The sequence below is a fragment of the Callithrix jacchus genome, chromosome 11, assembly GCF_049354715.1.
Source record: "Callithrix jacchus isolate 240 chromosome 11, calJac240_pri, whole genome shotgun sequence".
NCBI lineage: Eukaryota > Metazoa > Chordata > Mammalia > Primates > Cebidae > Callithrix > Callithrix jacchus.
The window spans coordinates 34568864-34586631 of NC_133512.1; the positions used below are offsets into that span (position 1 = coordinate 34568864).

Consider the following 17768-nt stretch of genomic DNA (forward strand, 5'->3'; position numbering starts at 1 on the left):
GTTTTTAACACAGAGAAATGATAAATATGTAACATTCCAACTACCCTGATTTGATCATTACACATTGCATGCATGTATCAAGATACCTCATGTACTGCATAAATATGTATAATTAATGTGCATAAATAAATAAATAAAAGCTAACTCTCAGCATGTTTCTTCAAAAAAGAAAAATCTGTTTCAGGAGGGCACTGGAGGACACAATGACAAATGAGGCACAATCGTTCACATTCAAGGACCTTGCAATCTGGAAGGTCCTCTAAGAAACCTAGTCTATAGCCTTACAGAAGTCAAGATTTCCTGTCATTTGCATTCCTTCTTTTACAAAGTCATTAATCATGTTACAAGAAAGAAGGTAAAGTTAGCTTGCCACAGTGACTCACATCTGTAATCCTAGCACTTTGAAAAACCAAGGAGTTGGAAAACAGCCTAGGCAACATGTGGAAACCCTGTCTCTACAAAAAAAAAAAAAAAATTGCAAAACTAGCCAAGCATGATGGTGTGCACCTGTAGTCCCAGCTATTCAAGAGGCTGAGGTGGGAGGATGGCTTGAGCCCAGGAGGTGGAGGTTGTGGTGAGCTGTAATCGTATCACTGCACTTCAGCCTGGGCAACAGAGCCACATCTTGTCTCAAAAAAAAAAAGAAAGAAAAAATAAAGTAAGGTTAATCTGAAAATACACATCTCTAGCAAACTCTCGCTTCTAAGAATGTGTTTCCTTTATGCAACCACATAAATGATACTTTGAAGAATTCTTTTTTGAATCTTGCCGAGAATCAAAACCAGTTTCACCAGCATATAATCTGAGAGCTCCACCTTCTCCTATTAGAAATTGCCACTGTAGCCAGGTGCAATGGCTCACGCCTGTAATCCCAGCACTTTGGGAAGCCAACGCATGTGGATCACGATGTCAGGAGTTCAAGACCAGCCTGATTACAAAAAATTAGCTGGGCACTGTAGCAGGTGCCTGTAATCCCAGCTACTGGGGAGGCTGAGAATCACTTGAACCCAGGAGGTGGAGGTTACAGTGAGCCAAGATCACGCCACTGCACTCCAGCCTGGACAACAGAGTGAGATTCCATCTCAAAAATAAAAAATAAAAAAAAGAAAGAAAAGAAAAGAAAAAAGAAATTGTCACTGTGTTTGCCTATAGCTGATCTTGATTTCATTCTCCTTGATTTTCAAATAACAGAACATCTGTTTGTCTACTCATTCAGGGCTCTCTGAGTAAACTGGATGCAATTCACGTAAACCAGATAATTGAAAATTACTTAGATCACTGTGCAATTTATATATTCTCACACTTCTCACTCATCTTGGGCTCCAGTTCCTTCGGACCCACTTTTGTTTTACCTTTTTCAGTATCCAGACCATTTTCTGTGACACAGAAGACAGACATAAAGGGTTCTGCTTCTTCCTCTGTCATTCACACTACACAGCCCAAGCATCAGACCTAGGTCTTCTTTTATCTTCTTGAGATAAATGTAATCCTTTTTTTGTTTTTGAGACAGAGTCTCACTCTATTGCCCAGGCTGGAGTGCAGTGTCAAAATCTTGGCTTACTACAACTGCCACCTCCTGGGTTCAAGCGATTCTCCTACCTCAGCATCCCAAGTAGCTGCACTACAGGCATGCACCACCATGACCAGCTGATTTTTGTATTTTTGGTAGAGACAGGGTTTCACCATGTTGGCCAGACTGGTCTTAAACTCATGACCTAAGGTGATTTACCTACCTCGGCCTCCCAAAGTGCTGGGATTACAGGTGTGAGTCACTGTGTCTAGACTATAAAACTGGTTTACTTGTCCTTAGTGGCATTGCAATTCTCCCCTCATTAGAGCTTTAGTGTTCCTCATGCCATTTTTACAGATTTGTAGAATTTTCTCTATTCATCTTTGGTCACATTTCCTTATTTCTATCATACATGTATTTTTTATTAATATAGGAACTAATTAGAACATGCCCCATACTATCACAATGGCTTTTTCAGACATCTTTTTCTCTTCCTCACTGAGGTCATTTTAAATTATGTAATCAGAGTTGACTATTTCAGGGCAACCCAATCCTCTTGACCATGGCACATCTAGCACAGTGCAGAGCAAATAACAGGCACTTACTAGATATTTAATGAATGACGATAAATGAATGAAAATCTCACTCCAGGGCCGGGTGCGGTGGCTCCACCTATAATCCCAGCCCTTTGGGAGGCCGAGGTGGGTGGATCAACGAGGTCAAGAGATTGAGACCATCCTGGTCAACAAGGTGAAACCCCGTCTCTACTAAAAATACAAAAATTAGCTGGGTATGGTGGTGCGTTTGGGAGGCCGAGGTGGGTGGATCACGAGGTCAAGAGATCGAGACCATCCTGGTCAACAAGGTGAAACCCTGTCTCTACTAAAAATACAAAAATTAGCTGGGCATGGTAGTGCGTGCCTGTAGTCCAAGCTACTCAGGAGGCTGACGCAGGAGAATTGCTGGAACCCAGGAGGCGGAGGTTGCAGTGAGCCGAGATCGTGCCATTACACTCCAGCCTGGGTAACAACAGCGAAACTCCGTCTCAAAAAAAAAAAGAAAATCTCACTCCAGTGAATTTTTTTTTTCTTGAGACAGTCTCACTCTGGTGCCTAGGCTGGAATGCAGTGGTGCGATCTTGGCTCACTGCAACCACTGCCTCCCAGTTTCAAGCAATTATCCTGCCTCAGTCTCCAGAGTAGCTGGGACTACAGGTGTGTGCCACCAAACCCAGCTAATTATTCTATTTTTACTAGAGACAGTGTTTTGCCATGTTGTCCAGGCTGGTCTCAAACTCCTGACCTCAGGTAATTCACCGTCCTTGGCCCCCCAAAGTGCCAGGATTACAGGTGTGAGCCACTGTGCCCAGCCATCATTCCAATGAATTATGGCTTTCCTTTTCTTGAATTTTTTTTTTTTTTGAGACAGGGTCTCACTCTGTCACCCAGGCTGCAGTGCAGTGGCATTTTTATAGCTCACTGAAGCCTTGAACTCCTGACTCAAGTGATCCTCCCACCTCAGTCTCCTGAGTGGGGACTACAGGTGTGTGCCACCAAGCCCAGATAATTGTTTAAAACTTTTTTTAAGAGATGGGGGGTCTTGCTATGTTGTCCAGTCTGGTCTGGGACATCTGGCCTAAAGCGACCCTCTCACTTCAGCCTCCCAAGCAGCTGGGATTATAGACACAAGCCACCCACATCCAGCTCTCTGAATTTTTAAAAATCTGAATGTTGTAATCTTCAAGACATAGCTGCCTATTTCTATTATTAAAAAAATTATGAAGGCTATAGAGTCATTTTTCTCCCTATGTTCCTGTCACTTTTACTTCAGTGAATTTCAGTTTTAAAGTAGATGCATCTTTCTGTGTTTGTCACTAGTGAAATGTCAATTCAGTGCTGTGGGAGTCCCTCAGAAAAACTGCTGGAGGCCGGGCATGGTGGCTCATGCCTGTAATCCCAGAACTTTGGGATACCAAGCAAGTGGATCACTTGAGCCCAGAAGTACGAGACCAGCCCTGACAATATAATGAGACCTAGTCTCTACAAAAGAGTTAAAAATCAGCCAGGCACAGTGGCTCACGCCTGTAATCCCAGCACTTTAGGAGGCCAAGGTGGTGGATCACCTGAGGTCAGGAGTTCAAGACCAGCCTTACAAAAAATGGTGAAACCCCATCTCTACTAAAAATACAAAATTAGCCAGGCATGGTGGTGGGTGCTTGTAATCCCAACTACTCAGGAGGCTGAGGCAGAAGAATTGCTTGAACCTGAGAGGCAGAGGTTCCAGTGAGCCAAGATGGCACCATTGCACTCTAGCCTGGGGGATAAGAGTGAAACTCCATCTCAACAACAACAACAAAAAAGACTTTAAAATTAGCCAAGAGTGGGAGGGTGTGGTGGGAGGATTGCTTAAGCCGAGAAGTTTGAAACTAGCCTAGGCAACAAAGTAAGACACCATCTCTATTAAAAAACAGAAATTTGGGGCTGAGTGTGGTGGCTCACGCCTGTAATCCCAGTACTTTGGGAAGCTGAGGTGGGCAGATTGCGAGGTCAGGAGATCAAGACCGTCCTCACTAACATGGTGAAACCCCGTCTGTGCTAAAAATACAAAAAATTAGCCAGGCATGTTCCAGCTACTCAGGAAACTGAGGCAGGAGAACCACTTGAACCCAGGAGATGGAGGTTGCACTGAGACGAGATTGTGCCACTGCACTCCAGCCTGAACGACAGAGCAAGACTATGTCTCAAAAAAACAAAAGAAAAGAAAAATGAAAAAGAAAAAGGAGGCTGGAAAATAAAATAAAGTAAGAAGAAGGAGGCCGGGCATGGTGGCTCATGCCTATAATCCCAGCACTTTGGGAGGCCAAGATGGGCAAATCCCTGGAGCCTAGGAGTTCGAGGCTAGCCTGGGCAACATGGCAAAACCTTGTCTCTATTTTTAAAAATTCAAAAAATATTAGCTGAGTGTGGTGGCCTGCACCTGTAAAGTCCCAGCTACTTGGAAGACTGAACAGCAGGATTCTTTGAGCCCAGGTGTTCAAGGCTGCAGTGAGTTAGGATCACACCACTGTACTCCAGTCCAGGAGAAAGATGGGGACCCTGTCTCTATTTACAAAATTAAGTCGTGACTAAACGTTGCCATGAACTCACAAGTTCTAACCCTGGGAAAGTTATGAAAGGAAGCCAAACCACTCTCCCTGTTTCTGTAAATTTTTGCTGAACATTAGCCCAGCTATGTCCAGAGGTGGTGTGCCTATGCCATGGGCAAAACCCATCAGGGACCACTTGCTGCCAGCTCTGGGCTCAGAACCATGAAGACTATGTAGGAGCCTGAAAACGTGATAAATAATGACTGGATATTGCTTTGCATTTTATTTGCTAGGGAATTAAGGGAACATGAATTAAGGGAACATGAATCCTGCTAATCATTCTCCATCACTTCCATTCATCAGCCTTTATCTCATTGCAATTAAGAGAATCAAAGCATGTCCCTGCCCAAGGGCGCAGGCAAACACAATTTAAGTAGCCCTTAAAATTTTATTATGTAATATTAAAGTAAGTTAGAGTTACCAATTGTTCCAAAATCATATGTTTTTCCATCTTGTACGTAACTTTGATATTTTAGATGAAATTCCTAGAAACATAGTCTTATTTTGATGCCATAGATAAATCCTTTAAAATATTTTTTAATTTCAATAGCATTAGGCATACAAATGGTTTTTGGTTACATGGATGAACTGTGAAATGGTGAAATCTTGATTTTTAGTGCACTGGTCACCGCATACTGTCCATTGTATCCAACAGGTAGTTTTTCATCCCTCATCTCCCCTTCAACCCTCCCCAATTCTGTCTCCAATGTCCATCTGTATGATGCCATAGATAAATATTTCAATTAAAAATATGTTTTGCTGGCTGGGAGCGGTGGCTTACACCTGTAATCTCAGCACGTTGGGAGGCCGAGGCGGGTGGATCACCTGAGGTCAGGAGTTCAAGACCAGCCTGGCCAACATGGTGAATCCCAGACTCTACTAAAAATACAAAAATTATCCAAGTATGGTGGCGGGCACCTATAATCTCAGCTACTCTGGAGGCTGAGGCAGGAGAATCCCTTGAACCCAGGAGGCAGAAGTTGCAGTGAGCTGAGATCGAGCCACTGCACTCCAGCCTGGGCAACAGAGCAATACTCTGTTTCAAAAAAAAAATGTGCTGCTATTTCGTATGATTCCATTTACAAGAAATCTCCAGAACAGGCAATCAAAAAGACATAAAGTAGATTAGTACTTGTGAGAAGATGGGGGGGGGAGACTGGCAAGTGACTGAATAGATATAAGATTTCCTTTTGTTTAATGTAAATATTCCGGAATTAGGTCATAGTAATGATTGCACAACATTGTGAATGTATTATACTAAAACCCACTGAATTTGACATTTTAAAACAGTTTAAGGCCCGGCACAGTGTCTCAAGCCTGTAATCCCAGTACTTTGGAAGGCCGAGGCAGGCAGATTGCTTGAGCTCAGGAGTTGGAGACCCTCCTGGGCAACATGGCAAGACCCCGTCACTACAGAAAATACAAAAAGTAACCAGGCATGGTAGCACACACCTGTAGTCCCTGACACTCAGGAGGGAGGATCGCTTGAACCTAGGAAGCAGAGGTTACAGTGAGCTGAGATTGCACCACTGTACTCCAGCCTAAGTGACAGAGTCAGACCATGTTAAGAAAGAAAGAGAGAGACACAGAGAGGGAGAGAGAGAGAGAGAGGAAAGAGAGGGAGGGAAGCAAGGAAGGAAGAAAGAGAAAGAACAAAAGAAAGAAAAGAAAGGCTTAATAGTAATTTGTATGTTATGTGAGTTTTTTGTTTTGTTTTGATTTTTGTCTTTTTTTTTGTTTGATTTTGTTTTGTTTTCAGTTTTTGGTTTTTTCTGAGACACGGTCTCACTCTCGCCCAGGCTAGAATGCTGTGGTGCAAACACAGCTCACTGCAGCCTTAACCTACCGGGCTTAAGTGATCTTTCCACCTCAGCCTCCCAAGTAGCTGAGACCATAGGTGCTCACCACCACGCCTAGCTTTTTTTTTTGGAGAGACAAGGTCTCTCCATGTTGCCCAAGCTGATCTTGAACTCCTGGGCTCAAGAGATCCTCCTCTCTCGGCCTCCCAAGGTGCTGGGATTACAGGTGTGAGCCACCGCACCCTGCTATGTGATTTTTATTTATTATGCTCCAATATTTTAAATTTAGTATTATCAAATGTAAGGGAAAACAGAAAGTATCAACTTATATAAACCTACAGAATAATTATGTTAATAAATTACAAGTCTACTAAAAGGAGAAATAAAGTGGAAATTGTGTAAGTTTGGGGCACTGTTCTGCATCAGGAGACGCCTGTAGCCTGAATCCCGGACCTTAAATTTCCAGCATGCTCATACTGCCACCTGGTGGCTTCAGATATCCAAAACAGGCAGCGTCCTACATTTAGGACTTAGTTCCATTTCTCACCTATTTCTTTTTCCTTCCAAGCTTGCCCTCTTCTGGTCACAAAGGATATGCAAAATAAATTTATTGATAAGGTTTGAAAACCCAAGTGGTTCAGGATAGTAAGATCTGCTAAGCTACCAAACAGCAACATAGGCTACTCTGGACACACTGTGTATGGGGTAGCCCTGCTCCACAAGGGGCAGCAAAAAAAAAAAAAAAAAAAAAGGCGGGCGCGGTGGCTCACGCCTGCAATCCTAGCACCTTGGGAGGCCGAGGTGGGTGTATCACTTGAGGTCAGGAGTTCAAGACCAGCCTGGCCATCATGGTGAAACCCCATCTTTATTTAAAAAAAAAAAAACAGAAACCAAAAGACAAATAACCAAGGAATATCTTCGAGAAGTGACAAAGATAGAATTTCAGGCACACCATTCATTTCATTTTATCTTATTTTATTTTATTTTAAGACGAAGTGTCACTCTGTGGCCTAGGCTGGAGTGCAGTGGTACAATCTCTGCTCACTGCAACATACTCCTCCAAGATTCAGGTGATTCTCCTGCCTCAGCCTGCTGAGCACCTGGGATTACAGGCGTGAGCCACCACGCCCGGCTAATTTTTGTTTTCATGTTTTTGTTTTGAGATGGAGTCTTGCTCCGTCTCCCAGGCTTGAGTGCAATGGCACGATCTCGGCTCACTGCAACCTCTACCTCCAGGATTCAAGTGATTCTCTTGTCTCTTGCCTTAGCCCCAGAGTAGCTGGGATTACAGGCATCTGCCACTATGCCTGGCTGATTTTTGTATTTTTAGTAGAGACAGGTTCCCCATGCTGGCCAGGCTGGCCTCAAACTCCTGACCTCAAGTGATCCACCCACCTTGGCCTCCCAAAGTACTGGGATTACAGGCGTGAGCTACCAGGCCTGGCCTGTTTCTTCAAATAAATATGAGCCTGCTTTGTGCCAGACACTGTTCCAAATCCTAGGAATACAGCAGAGAATATAATCAACAAAAATCTATGCCTTCATGGAGGTTACATTCTTACTGTGTAGGGCAGGAGAGTAAAAATGAATGAACCAATCGGTGCCTTGGCTTATGCCTATAGTCCTAGCATTTTGAAAGGCCAAAACAAGCAGATCACCTGAGGTCAGGAGTTCTAGACCAGCCTGGTCAATATGGCGAAACCCAGCCTCTACTAAAAATATGAAAATTAATCAGATGTGGTGGCACAGGCCTGTAGTCCCAGCTACCCAGGAGGTTAAAGTGGGAAGATCACTTGTATCTCGGAGGCAGAGGCTGCAGTGAACCAAGATCACAACACTGAACTACAGCCTGGGTGACAGAGTGAGACTCTGTCTCAAAAAATAATAACAATAATAATAAGAGTAATCCAGAGTTACATATATCAACCTGAATGCATCTCATAATCTAAATGTTGTGGGGGGGAAGTTATATCAGAAAACACACTATAGTAAGCCAGGTATGTAAAATTTTTAAATGTGCAAAGCGACATTGTATATATGTATACATATATATCTACAAATATATATATATATACACACACACACATATACATAGATTGCTTAAGGTGTATCTCATGAATACATAAGAGGTAAATGTTTAAAAACTAGCTTTCTGAAAGAAAGGAAAAGAACACTAATTTGTGGATTTGCTGATTTTTATAGTATAAATACTATGCAATTGATTGATGGATTGGTTGTCCTAATGAGATCAAAGGTTTGTTGAAATCAACCTGCTACAGGAATGGGCTAAAATGATAGGAGGTAGTGGTCAGAAAGTGGAATTCAGATGATGGCAATTATGGCCGTGTAGGTGAGGAAGTGACTGCAATGGACAGCCATACTCCCTGCAGGAGTGGAATACAAGGAACTGAGAGTCCAGGATGTTGGAAGCTTCATCTGTGTGGATTATGAAATCACCAAGATTTAAAATAGTTGTGTTGGAAAGAATGACAATGAAAGCAGTGAAAATCTGTAGATGACTGCAGTAAGGAGAAGTAGTAAGTGATCATGTCTAATGATGTAAAATTCAAAGTTAAGTTGAGCTTTTTTAAGGATTTAGGGAGGGAGAATTGTTTGCAAGAAGCAATAACAAGGGAAGAAGACCCTCACTCTACCTCCAAACCCCACGGCATGAGAAAACACAGATGATCTAAAAGGGCTAAAGAGGAAGCAGTGCCCATAGACAAGACTCAGGGTTTCTCAATTTGGCCATTGACATCTGAGTCTGATCATCCTTTGCTGTGAGGGGCCATCCTGCACATTGTCATTGCAGGGTGTTCAGCAGCATCCCTGGCCTCTTCCCACTAGATGTCAGTAGCACCATCTCTAATTGTGACAACTAAAAATACCTCCAAACATTGCCAAAAGCCCTCTGGGGAGGTGGGCAAAATTGCCTCCAGGTAAGAATCTCTGAGCTACAGCAAGGTGAAGGAACTATTTAAAGAGGAGCTAAGGAGTTTTAAAGAGTTCAGTTATAATGTCATAGTTACAATGCAAATAAACTGGATACTTGTTCTTTTGTCAGATTTGTTAAATGCATGCAGAATAATATTTTTTAAATGATTGAAGTTTGTGATATTCATCAATAAAAGTAAGTTGGTAATATGCAGAAAAAAAAAACAAAGAGGAGCTAAAAGACCCCCGGGGGTTTTGCAAACAATTAACTATGAGTCTTGGCAAAGTGGAGAACTTGAGAATAAATTAAGCAGAGAGGTCTTTTCTACACTCCCCTAAACTGTACCATTTTGGCAACTAACAGACCAAAGTCAGTCCTACCAAGGTGTCTAAAGATACTGTGACTTTTCTCTGCATTCTTCAAGGGTACCTCTGCTCCGGAATTACCTTTTTTCTTTCCTTTTTTTGGATCCCACATATAAGTAGAGAGATCATGTAGTACTTTTATGTGTCTGGCTTATTTCACTTAATATAATACCTTCTAGTTTCATCTGTGTTGTGGCAAATGGCAGGATCTCCTTTTCTATAGCTGAATAATATTCCACTGTGTGTGTGTGCACGCACGCTATTGGTTTTTTTTTTTTGTTGTTGTTGTTGTTTTGTTTTTTGAGACGGAGTTTTCTACTCTTGCTGCTCAGGCTGTAGTGCAATGGTGTGATCTCGGCTCACTGCAACCTGCAACCTCCACCTCCCTCATTCAAGCTATTCTTCTGCCTCAGCCCCCCAAGTAGCAGGTTTACAGGTGCCCACCACCATGCCCAGCTAATTTTTTTTTAGTAGAGATGGGGTTTCACTGTATTGGCCAGGCTGGTCTCAAACTCCTGACCTCAGATGATCCACCCACCTGGGCCTCCCAAAGTGCTGGGATTATAGGTGTGAGCCACTGCCCGACCTGGCTATTGTTGATACTACTGCAATGAACATGACAATGAACATAGCAATGAACATGGGAATGCAGGTATCTTTACAAAGGGGTGATTTCATTTCCTTTGGCTATATATACCCAGCAAAGGGCTTACTGAGCCATCTGGTAATTCTATTTTTAATTTCTTTAAAAACTTCCATACTGTTTTCTACAATGCCTATGCCAATTTACATTCCCACCAACAGTATGCAAGGGTTCCCTTACTCCACACCCTCACCAACACTTAATCTGTTGTCTTTCTGATAATCACCATTCTAACAGATGTGAAGTGATAATTCATTATAGTTTCATTTGCATTTCCCTGTTGACTAGTAACATTGAGCACCTTTTTATATGCCTGTTGGCTATTTTTATGTCTTCTTTAAAGAAATATCTATTCAAGTCCATTGCCCATTTTTAAATTGATGATTTGTTTTTCTGCTGTTGAGTTGTGTGAATAATTTAAGTTTGTTTTCTTGATATCATCATCACTCCATGATAATTGGACCAATGTTCCCAAGTGATGGGAATAATAAATTAAGAGATTTGGTTATTCTTGGTTTTTGTTTGTTTGTTTTTGAGACGGAGTTTTGCTCTGTCACCCAGGCTAACGTGCAGTAGCATGATCTCTGCTCACTGCAACCTCTGCCTCCTGGGTTCCAGTGACTCTCCTGCTTCAGCCTCCCAAGTAGCTGGGATTCTGTTAGGCGTTCACCACCAGACCTGGCTAATTTTTGTATTTTTAGTAGGAACAGGGTTTCACCATGTTGGCCAGGCTGGTCTTGAACTCCTGACTTCAGGTGAACTGCCTGCCTTGGCCTCGCAAAGTACTGGGATTATAGACATGAGCCACCGTGCCTGGCCATAGATTTTTTTAACGTGTTACATTCCTAGACATGACCACACCACCACCATATTTAAGTAATTATAAATGATATTATTAGATATTGCAGCTTAAGCCTTCTTATACTTTATTTTTTTATACTTCTTATGCTTTTTATATCTATATCATCAGTTTGTATAATCAAGTAATATACATTATCTAGATTATCAGTTTGTATAATCATTTAATATAATATCACTGTGCCTCATAATATGTTTTTTTAGACAATGTCTCTTTCTGTTGCCCAGGCTGGAGTGCAGTGGTATAATCTCTGCTCACTGCAGCCTCAACCTCCCAGGCTCAAGCAATCCACCCACCTCAGCCTCCGGAGTAGCTGGGACCAAAGGACACCATGCCCAGCTAATTTTTTGTATTTTTGATAGAAATAGGGTTGCACCATATTGGCCAGGCTGGTCTTGAACTCCTGAGCTCAAATAACCTGGCTGCCTCAGCCTCCCAAAGAGCAGGGATTACAAGTGTGAGCCACTGTGCCTGGCAATATCATAATTTTTATGTAAGGTCATTTCATTACTTGTTTATAACACCAGACTCATTTTTACTGCTTCAATAAATTGGAAAGGAAAAAAATACCACCATCATCACAAATTCATTATTGCTTTATTGGGGCAATTTTATCTCGCACCATTTTGTAGTTAAAGAGATTAAGTGTCAGCATACTGGTTCATACATGTCAACATACTGGTTTAATAGTCAAAGTAGATTATTTATGCTCTCTTTCTCTTTGTTGATCTTTTTTATTATTTACAGCATTAAAAATTTGAGATATACTTCACATAACATAAAATTCACTATTTTATTTTATTTTAAACAGAGTCTTGCTCTGTCACCCAAGCTGGAGTGCAATGATGAGATCTTGGCTCACTGCAACCTCCGCCTCGCAGGTTCAAGGGATTCTCCTGCCTCAGCCGCCTGAGTAGCTGGGATTACATGCACGTGCCACCATGCCCAGCTAATTTTTGTATTTTTTGTAAAGACGAGGTTTCACCATGTTTGTCAGGCTAGTCTTGAACTCCTCACCTCATGATCCGCCCACCTCAGCCTCCCTAAATTCTGGGATTATAGGCGTGAGCCACCACGCCTGTAACTCTTTATGGAGTTTTTCATCTAATCTAATATTTTTAATTTCTAAGAGCTATCTTTTGGGCTGGCTCACACCTGTAATCCCAGCACTTTGGGAGGCCAAGGCGGGTGGATCACTTGAGGTTAGGAGTGCGAGATCAGCCTGGCCAACATTGGCAAAACCCCATCTATACTAAAAATACAAAAATTAGCCAGGCATGGGGCGGCACCTGTAATCTGAGGCAGGAGAATCACCTGAACCCAGTAGGCCAAAGTTGCAGTGAGCTGAGATGGCACCACTGCACTCCGACCTGGATGACAGAGCAAGACTGTCCCCCCCAAAAACTTAGCCCAGTGTCTGAAGCATGGTGAGAACTCAATGGCATTAGTGCCACATGACTCTGGGTGGGCACGTTGCGAGTTCTGCTTCTGTAAAACCAAGTAGGCTCAGGCACAGTGGCTCATGCCTATAATTGCAACAGTTTGGGAGGCCAAGGTGGGCCAGATCATGAGGTCAGGAGTTCGAGACCAAGCAGGTCAACATGGTGAAACCATGTCTCTACTAAAAACACAAAAACTCACCTGACATGGTAGCACACATCTGTAATCCCAGCTACTCAGGAAGCTGAGGTAGGATAATTGCTTGAATCTAGGAAGTAGAGGTTGCAGTGAGCCAAGATTGCGCCATTGCACTCCAGCCTGGGTGACAGAGCAAGATTCTGTCTCCAAAATCAACAACAAAAAAGAACCCCAAGTAATTAGATTATCTCTAAGCTTGTTCCCATCTCTCTCTCTTTTTTAAAGAGTTTTTTCATATTTTTTATTTCTATAGATTTCTACACTTTCTAGGGAACAGGTGGTATTTGGTTACACGGATAAGCTGTTTAGTGGTGATTTCTGAGATTTTGATGCATCCAGTACCCAAGCAGTGTACACTGTACCCAAAGTCCATCTCTTTCTTACTGGTGCAAGTGACTTCCCTTTTCTGAGTCTCCCTTTCTGCATATAAAATGAGGGAACTGGAGACGTCTTCTATTTCTAATATTGCTGTTCATGCAGGATCCTGTCCTAAACTCCCAATAAGAGCTGAACAAGAAGACTTAGCCTCAAGTAGTCAAACACTCCTCACATGCCAAAAGTGAGTGGTTGAGCTTGGGGAGAGGAAAGATATTTCACATACTCACATTTTCAATTTCTCCCAAGAAGTCAGGCTCTGCAGCTCACACCTGTAATCCCAGCTCTCTGGGAGGCTGAGGCAGGCAGATTGCTTCAACCCAGGAATTTGAGACCAGCTTGGGCAACATGGCAAAACCCCATCTCTACAAAAAAAAAAAAAAAAAAAACTCCCAAGGTCTGCCTGAATATTGATGTATTATTAAATTTTAAAAGTTCATAAAATGATATTACATGGATTGTATAGATGACATCACAATGAAGGTAGAGAAAATATAATGAAGATGATAATGAGAAAATTGGGAGGAGTTTTTTTCCCCTTTGTCAGGAAGTTCATAATTAAAAGGTATTAAATTATTTTTCCCATAAAAATGGATAGTGACAGCCAGGCACAGTGGCTCACACCTGTCATCCCAGCACGATGGGAAGCCGAGAGAGGAGGATCACTTGAGTTCAGGAATTCAAGACCAGCCTGAGTAACATGGTAAGACCTCATCTCTGCTGAAAAGAAAAGAAAAAGGAAACGAAAGAGAAAGAAGGAAGGAAGAAAGAGAGAGAGAAAGAAAAAATTAGCTGGGTGTGATGGCACATGCCTGTAGTCCCAGCTACTCTGGAGGCTAAGGTAGGAGAATTAGCCTGGGCAACTGAGCAAGATCTTGGCTCAAAAATAAATAAAATAAAAAAAGATTTTAAAAATGAATTGTGGCTACGAAGCAATGAGACTTACTTAAAAATATACAGGAAGGGGGACTTGCCCAATCAGACATAAAAATTTGAAAGCCTCTATTTTAAAATAGGATGGCACCGGTGCATGACCAAGGAAACAGAAAATCCAGAAATAGACTCAATTCCGTAAGAAAACGTAGTGTAGGCCAGGCATGGTGGTTCAAAAGGTCAAGAGATCGAGACCATCCTGGTCAACATGGTGAAACGCCGTCTCTACTAAAAATACAAAAAATTAGCTGGGCATTGTGGCACGTGCCTGTAATCCCAGCTACTCAGGAGGCTGAGGCAGGAGAATTGCCTGAACCCAGGAGGCAGAGGTTGCAGTGAGCCGAGATCGCGCCATTGCACTCCAGCCTTGGTAACAAGAGCGAAACTCTGTCTCAAAAAAAAAAAATAGTATGTTAGTTTGGGAATCTTTTATTGCCATAGTATAAAAAATAAATTAAAAATAAAAACATAGTGTGTAACATATACCATAAGCAAAGTCATAAACAACATACAAACTAGGAGAAAATATTAGCAACATAAAGCACAAATAAAAGGCTAATATTCCTAACATCTAAGGAGCTCAAAAAATTTAAGGGATGAAGGATAAAATCCAATAGAAAAATGGAAAACAGACAATTCACAAAAAAGGATATATATATATGCTGAAACATATAAAAGGATTCTGGCCAGGCTTGGTGGCTCACGCCTGTAATCCCAGCAGTTTGGGAGCTGAGGTGGGTGGATCACGAGGTCAGGAGTTTGAGACCAGCCTTGCCAATATAGTGAAACTCCATCTCTACTAAAAATACAAAAAATTAGCTGGGCGCAGTGGCAGGTGCCTGGGATTACCAGCTACTGGAAGGCTGAGGCAGAAGAATTGCTTGAACTTGGGAGGCAGAGGTTGCAGTGAGCCAAGATCACGCCACTGCACTCCAACTGGGGTGAGAGTGCAAGACTTTGCCTCAAAAAAAAAAAAAAAAAAGAAAAGATTCTAACTGAAATCTGGGACAATTCAAGCAACAAAATGAATAATGATAGCAATGGATAATAAAGTCATAGAATAAAGCAAATAGCTCCTGTAATCCCAGCACTTTGGGAGGCCAAGGAGTCTAGGCGTTCGAGAACAGCCTGGCCAACATATTGAAACCCCCTCTCTACAAAAAAATACAAAAATTAGCCAAGCACAGTGGCATGCATCTGTGGTCCCAGCTACTGGGAAGGCTAAGGCAGAAGAATCTCTTGAGCCCAACAGGCAGAGGTTGCAGTGAGCCAAGATCATGTCACTGTACTCCAACCTGGGTATAGGAGTGAAACTCTGTCTCAAAAAAATAAAAAGAAAAAATAAACTACTCTTCTAGGCCCAGCCTATTTGCTCAGCACTTTGAGAGGCTTAGGCAGGAGGATCACTTGAACCCAGGGGTTTGAGAGCACCCTGGGTAATACGGTGAAACCTGGTCTCCACAAATAACTTAAAAATTAGCACCTATCATCCCAGCTACTCAGGAGGGTGTAGTGGGAGGATCGCTTGAGCCACGTTGTGCTACTGCACTCCAACCTGGGTGACAGGGTGAGACTATGTCTCCAAATAATAAATAAGAGGAGGAATAAAGGGGGTGGGGGGAAGACCCCTTCTTAGTCCATAATAGTCCACCTCACTCCCATCCTTGATTGTAAATATAATCAGTGGGGGAAATTAGGTTATTTGTCCTGTGGAAGCTGATTACTTCATCTCAATGTTTTTCTTTTTCCCTTTCTTGTATTTTCTGTAAACTGTCGGCTAGATCTAAGGCTTAATTAGGTTTGAGTTCAATTTGAGGGATCAGGAATACTTCACAGAAGGCACTGGGTATTTTCTATTGCATCACATCATGAGGTATCTCCTATCTAGTTATCTCACTTTCAGTGGTATTAAGATTGATCAGTGGTTCAAATCAACCTGGGCCTGGTGGCTCACGTCTGTAATCCCAGCACTTTGGGAGGCCAAAGTGGGCAGATCCCCTGAGGTCACAAATTCCAGCCCATGCGGGCCAACATAGTGAAATTCTGTCTCTACAGAAAATACAAAAATTAGCCATGCATGGTGGTGCACACCCGTAATCCCAGCTAGTCAGGAAGCTGAGGCAGCAGAATCACTTGAACCCAGAGGCGGAGGCTGCAGTCAGCTGAGATCATGCCACTCCACTTCAGTCTGGGTGACAGAGCGAGACTCCATCTCAGAAATGATAATAATTTATTTTGTACAGATGGAGGCTCACCATTTTGACCAGGCTGGTTTCGAACTTCTGGCCTGAAGTGATCTTCCACCTAGGGTCTCCAAAGTACTGGGATTACAGGTGTCAACCACCATGCCCAGCCAAGTTCAACATCTTTTCTAAGAGGCAGATGTCATATAAGTTTAGCCTGATCAGGCTGGGCACAGTGGCTCAAACCTGTAATCCCAGCACTTTGGGAGGCCAAGGCGAGTGGATCACCTGAGGTCAAGAGTTTGAGACCAACCTGGCCAACATGGTGAAACCTCATCTCTACTGAAAATATAAAATAAATTAGCTGGGCGTGGTGGCACAGGCCTGTAGTCCCAGCTACTCCGGGAAGCTGAGGCAGGAGAATCACTTGAACCCAGGAGGCAGAGGTTGCAGTGAGCCAAGATCACGCCACTATATTCCAGCCTGGGTGACAACAGGAGATTCCATCCCAAAAAAGAAATAAAAATTAGCCCTATCAATAACTGACATTCAAATCTTGAAATCTTGCTCATGGGTAGCAATCTTCATAATAATGGTGGATGAACTTTCCTACTATAGAAATATGGTTGAAAGTCTATGTCAATCTTATTACCACAAAGACTGTAGGAAAAAAATTGAAGATGAAACTAATTTTTAAAGTTGCATTACACAAGTAAAACTCATCTCAGGAATTATTACTGTGATTGGGAAGCAAGTTGACAGATTTGGGAGGTCTTTGCTATGAAGCTTTATGGAAATATCTAAGTCAAAAAGACAAGTAGGGAGCTAAGCATTATAAAAAAAAAAAACTACAGGGTTCTCTCTAGAAGGGAGAACTGGAGGCAGGAAGGGATGAGGCAAGGAGCCGCAGCTTTGCATCATAACCTCATCTGTTCATGCATTACATCGACACAGGGCAAATATGGAAGAAAAGTAATATGGTAAACTGAAAACATACCCCCCGCCCCGCGAAGCCTATTAATCATATATACTCGATTTCAGCAGGGCGCGGTGTCTCAGGCCTGTAATCCCAGCATTTTCGGAGGCTGAGGCGAGCAGGTCGCTTAAGTCCACGAGTTCGAAACCAGCCTGGGGAAAATGGCGAACCCCCATCTCGGCACGACGCACAAAAATTAGCAGGGTGTGGTGGGGCGCGGGCGCGCGGGAGCGGAGGCGGGGGGGGGGGGCCGGGGGGAGGCTGACGTGGGTGGATCACCTGAGGCCGGGAGTTTGAGACTGTGGTAAGCAGTGATTGCTCCACTGCACTCCAGCTTGGGTGACAGAGCGAGACCCTGACTCAAAAAATAAACAAATAAATAAGTTTCCAATGTTTTGTTCCCTTAC

The 17768-nt window shown here is 42.7% G+C and overlaps 1 long non-coding RNA gene across 2 annotated transcripts in view; it reads right to left on the reverse strand.

Annotated features, from left to right (window-relative positions):
* LOC118143658 (uncharacterized) overlaps window positions 1–17768 on the reverse strand; it is a 59284-nt gene that overhangs the window by 40461 nt on the left and 1055 nt on the right. The window contains exons 2-3 of one of the 2 annotated variants that reach the window (XR_013523920.1): window positions 13500–13634; window positions 508–12964 (exon numbers count right to left, since the gene is read on the reverse strand). This is a non-coding gene — a long non-coding RNA (uncharacterized LOC118143658). Of the gene's footprint in view, window positions 1–507; window positions 13035–13499; window positions 13635–17768 lie in introns of both variants that reach the window. The other variant, XR_008473339.2, reaches the window with a different exon arrangement.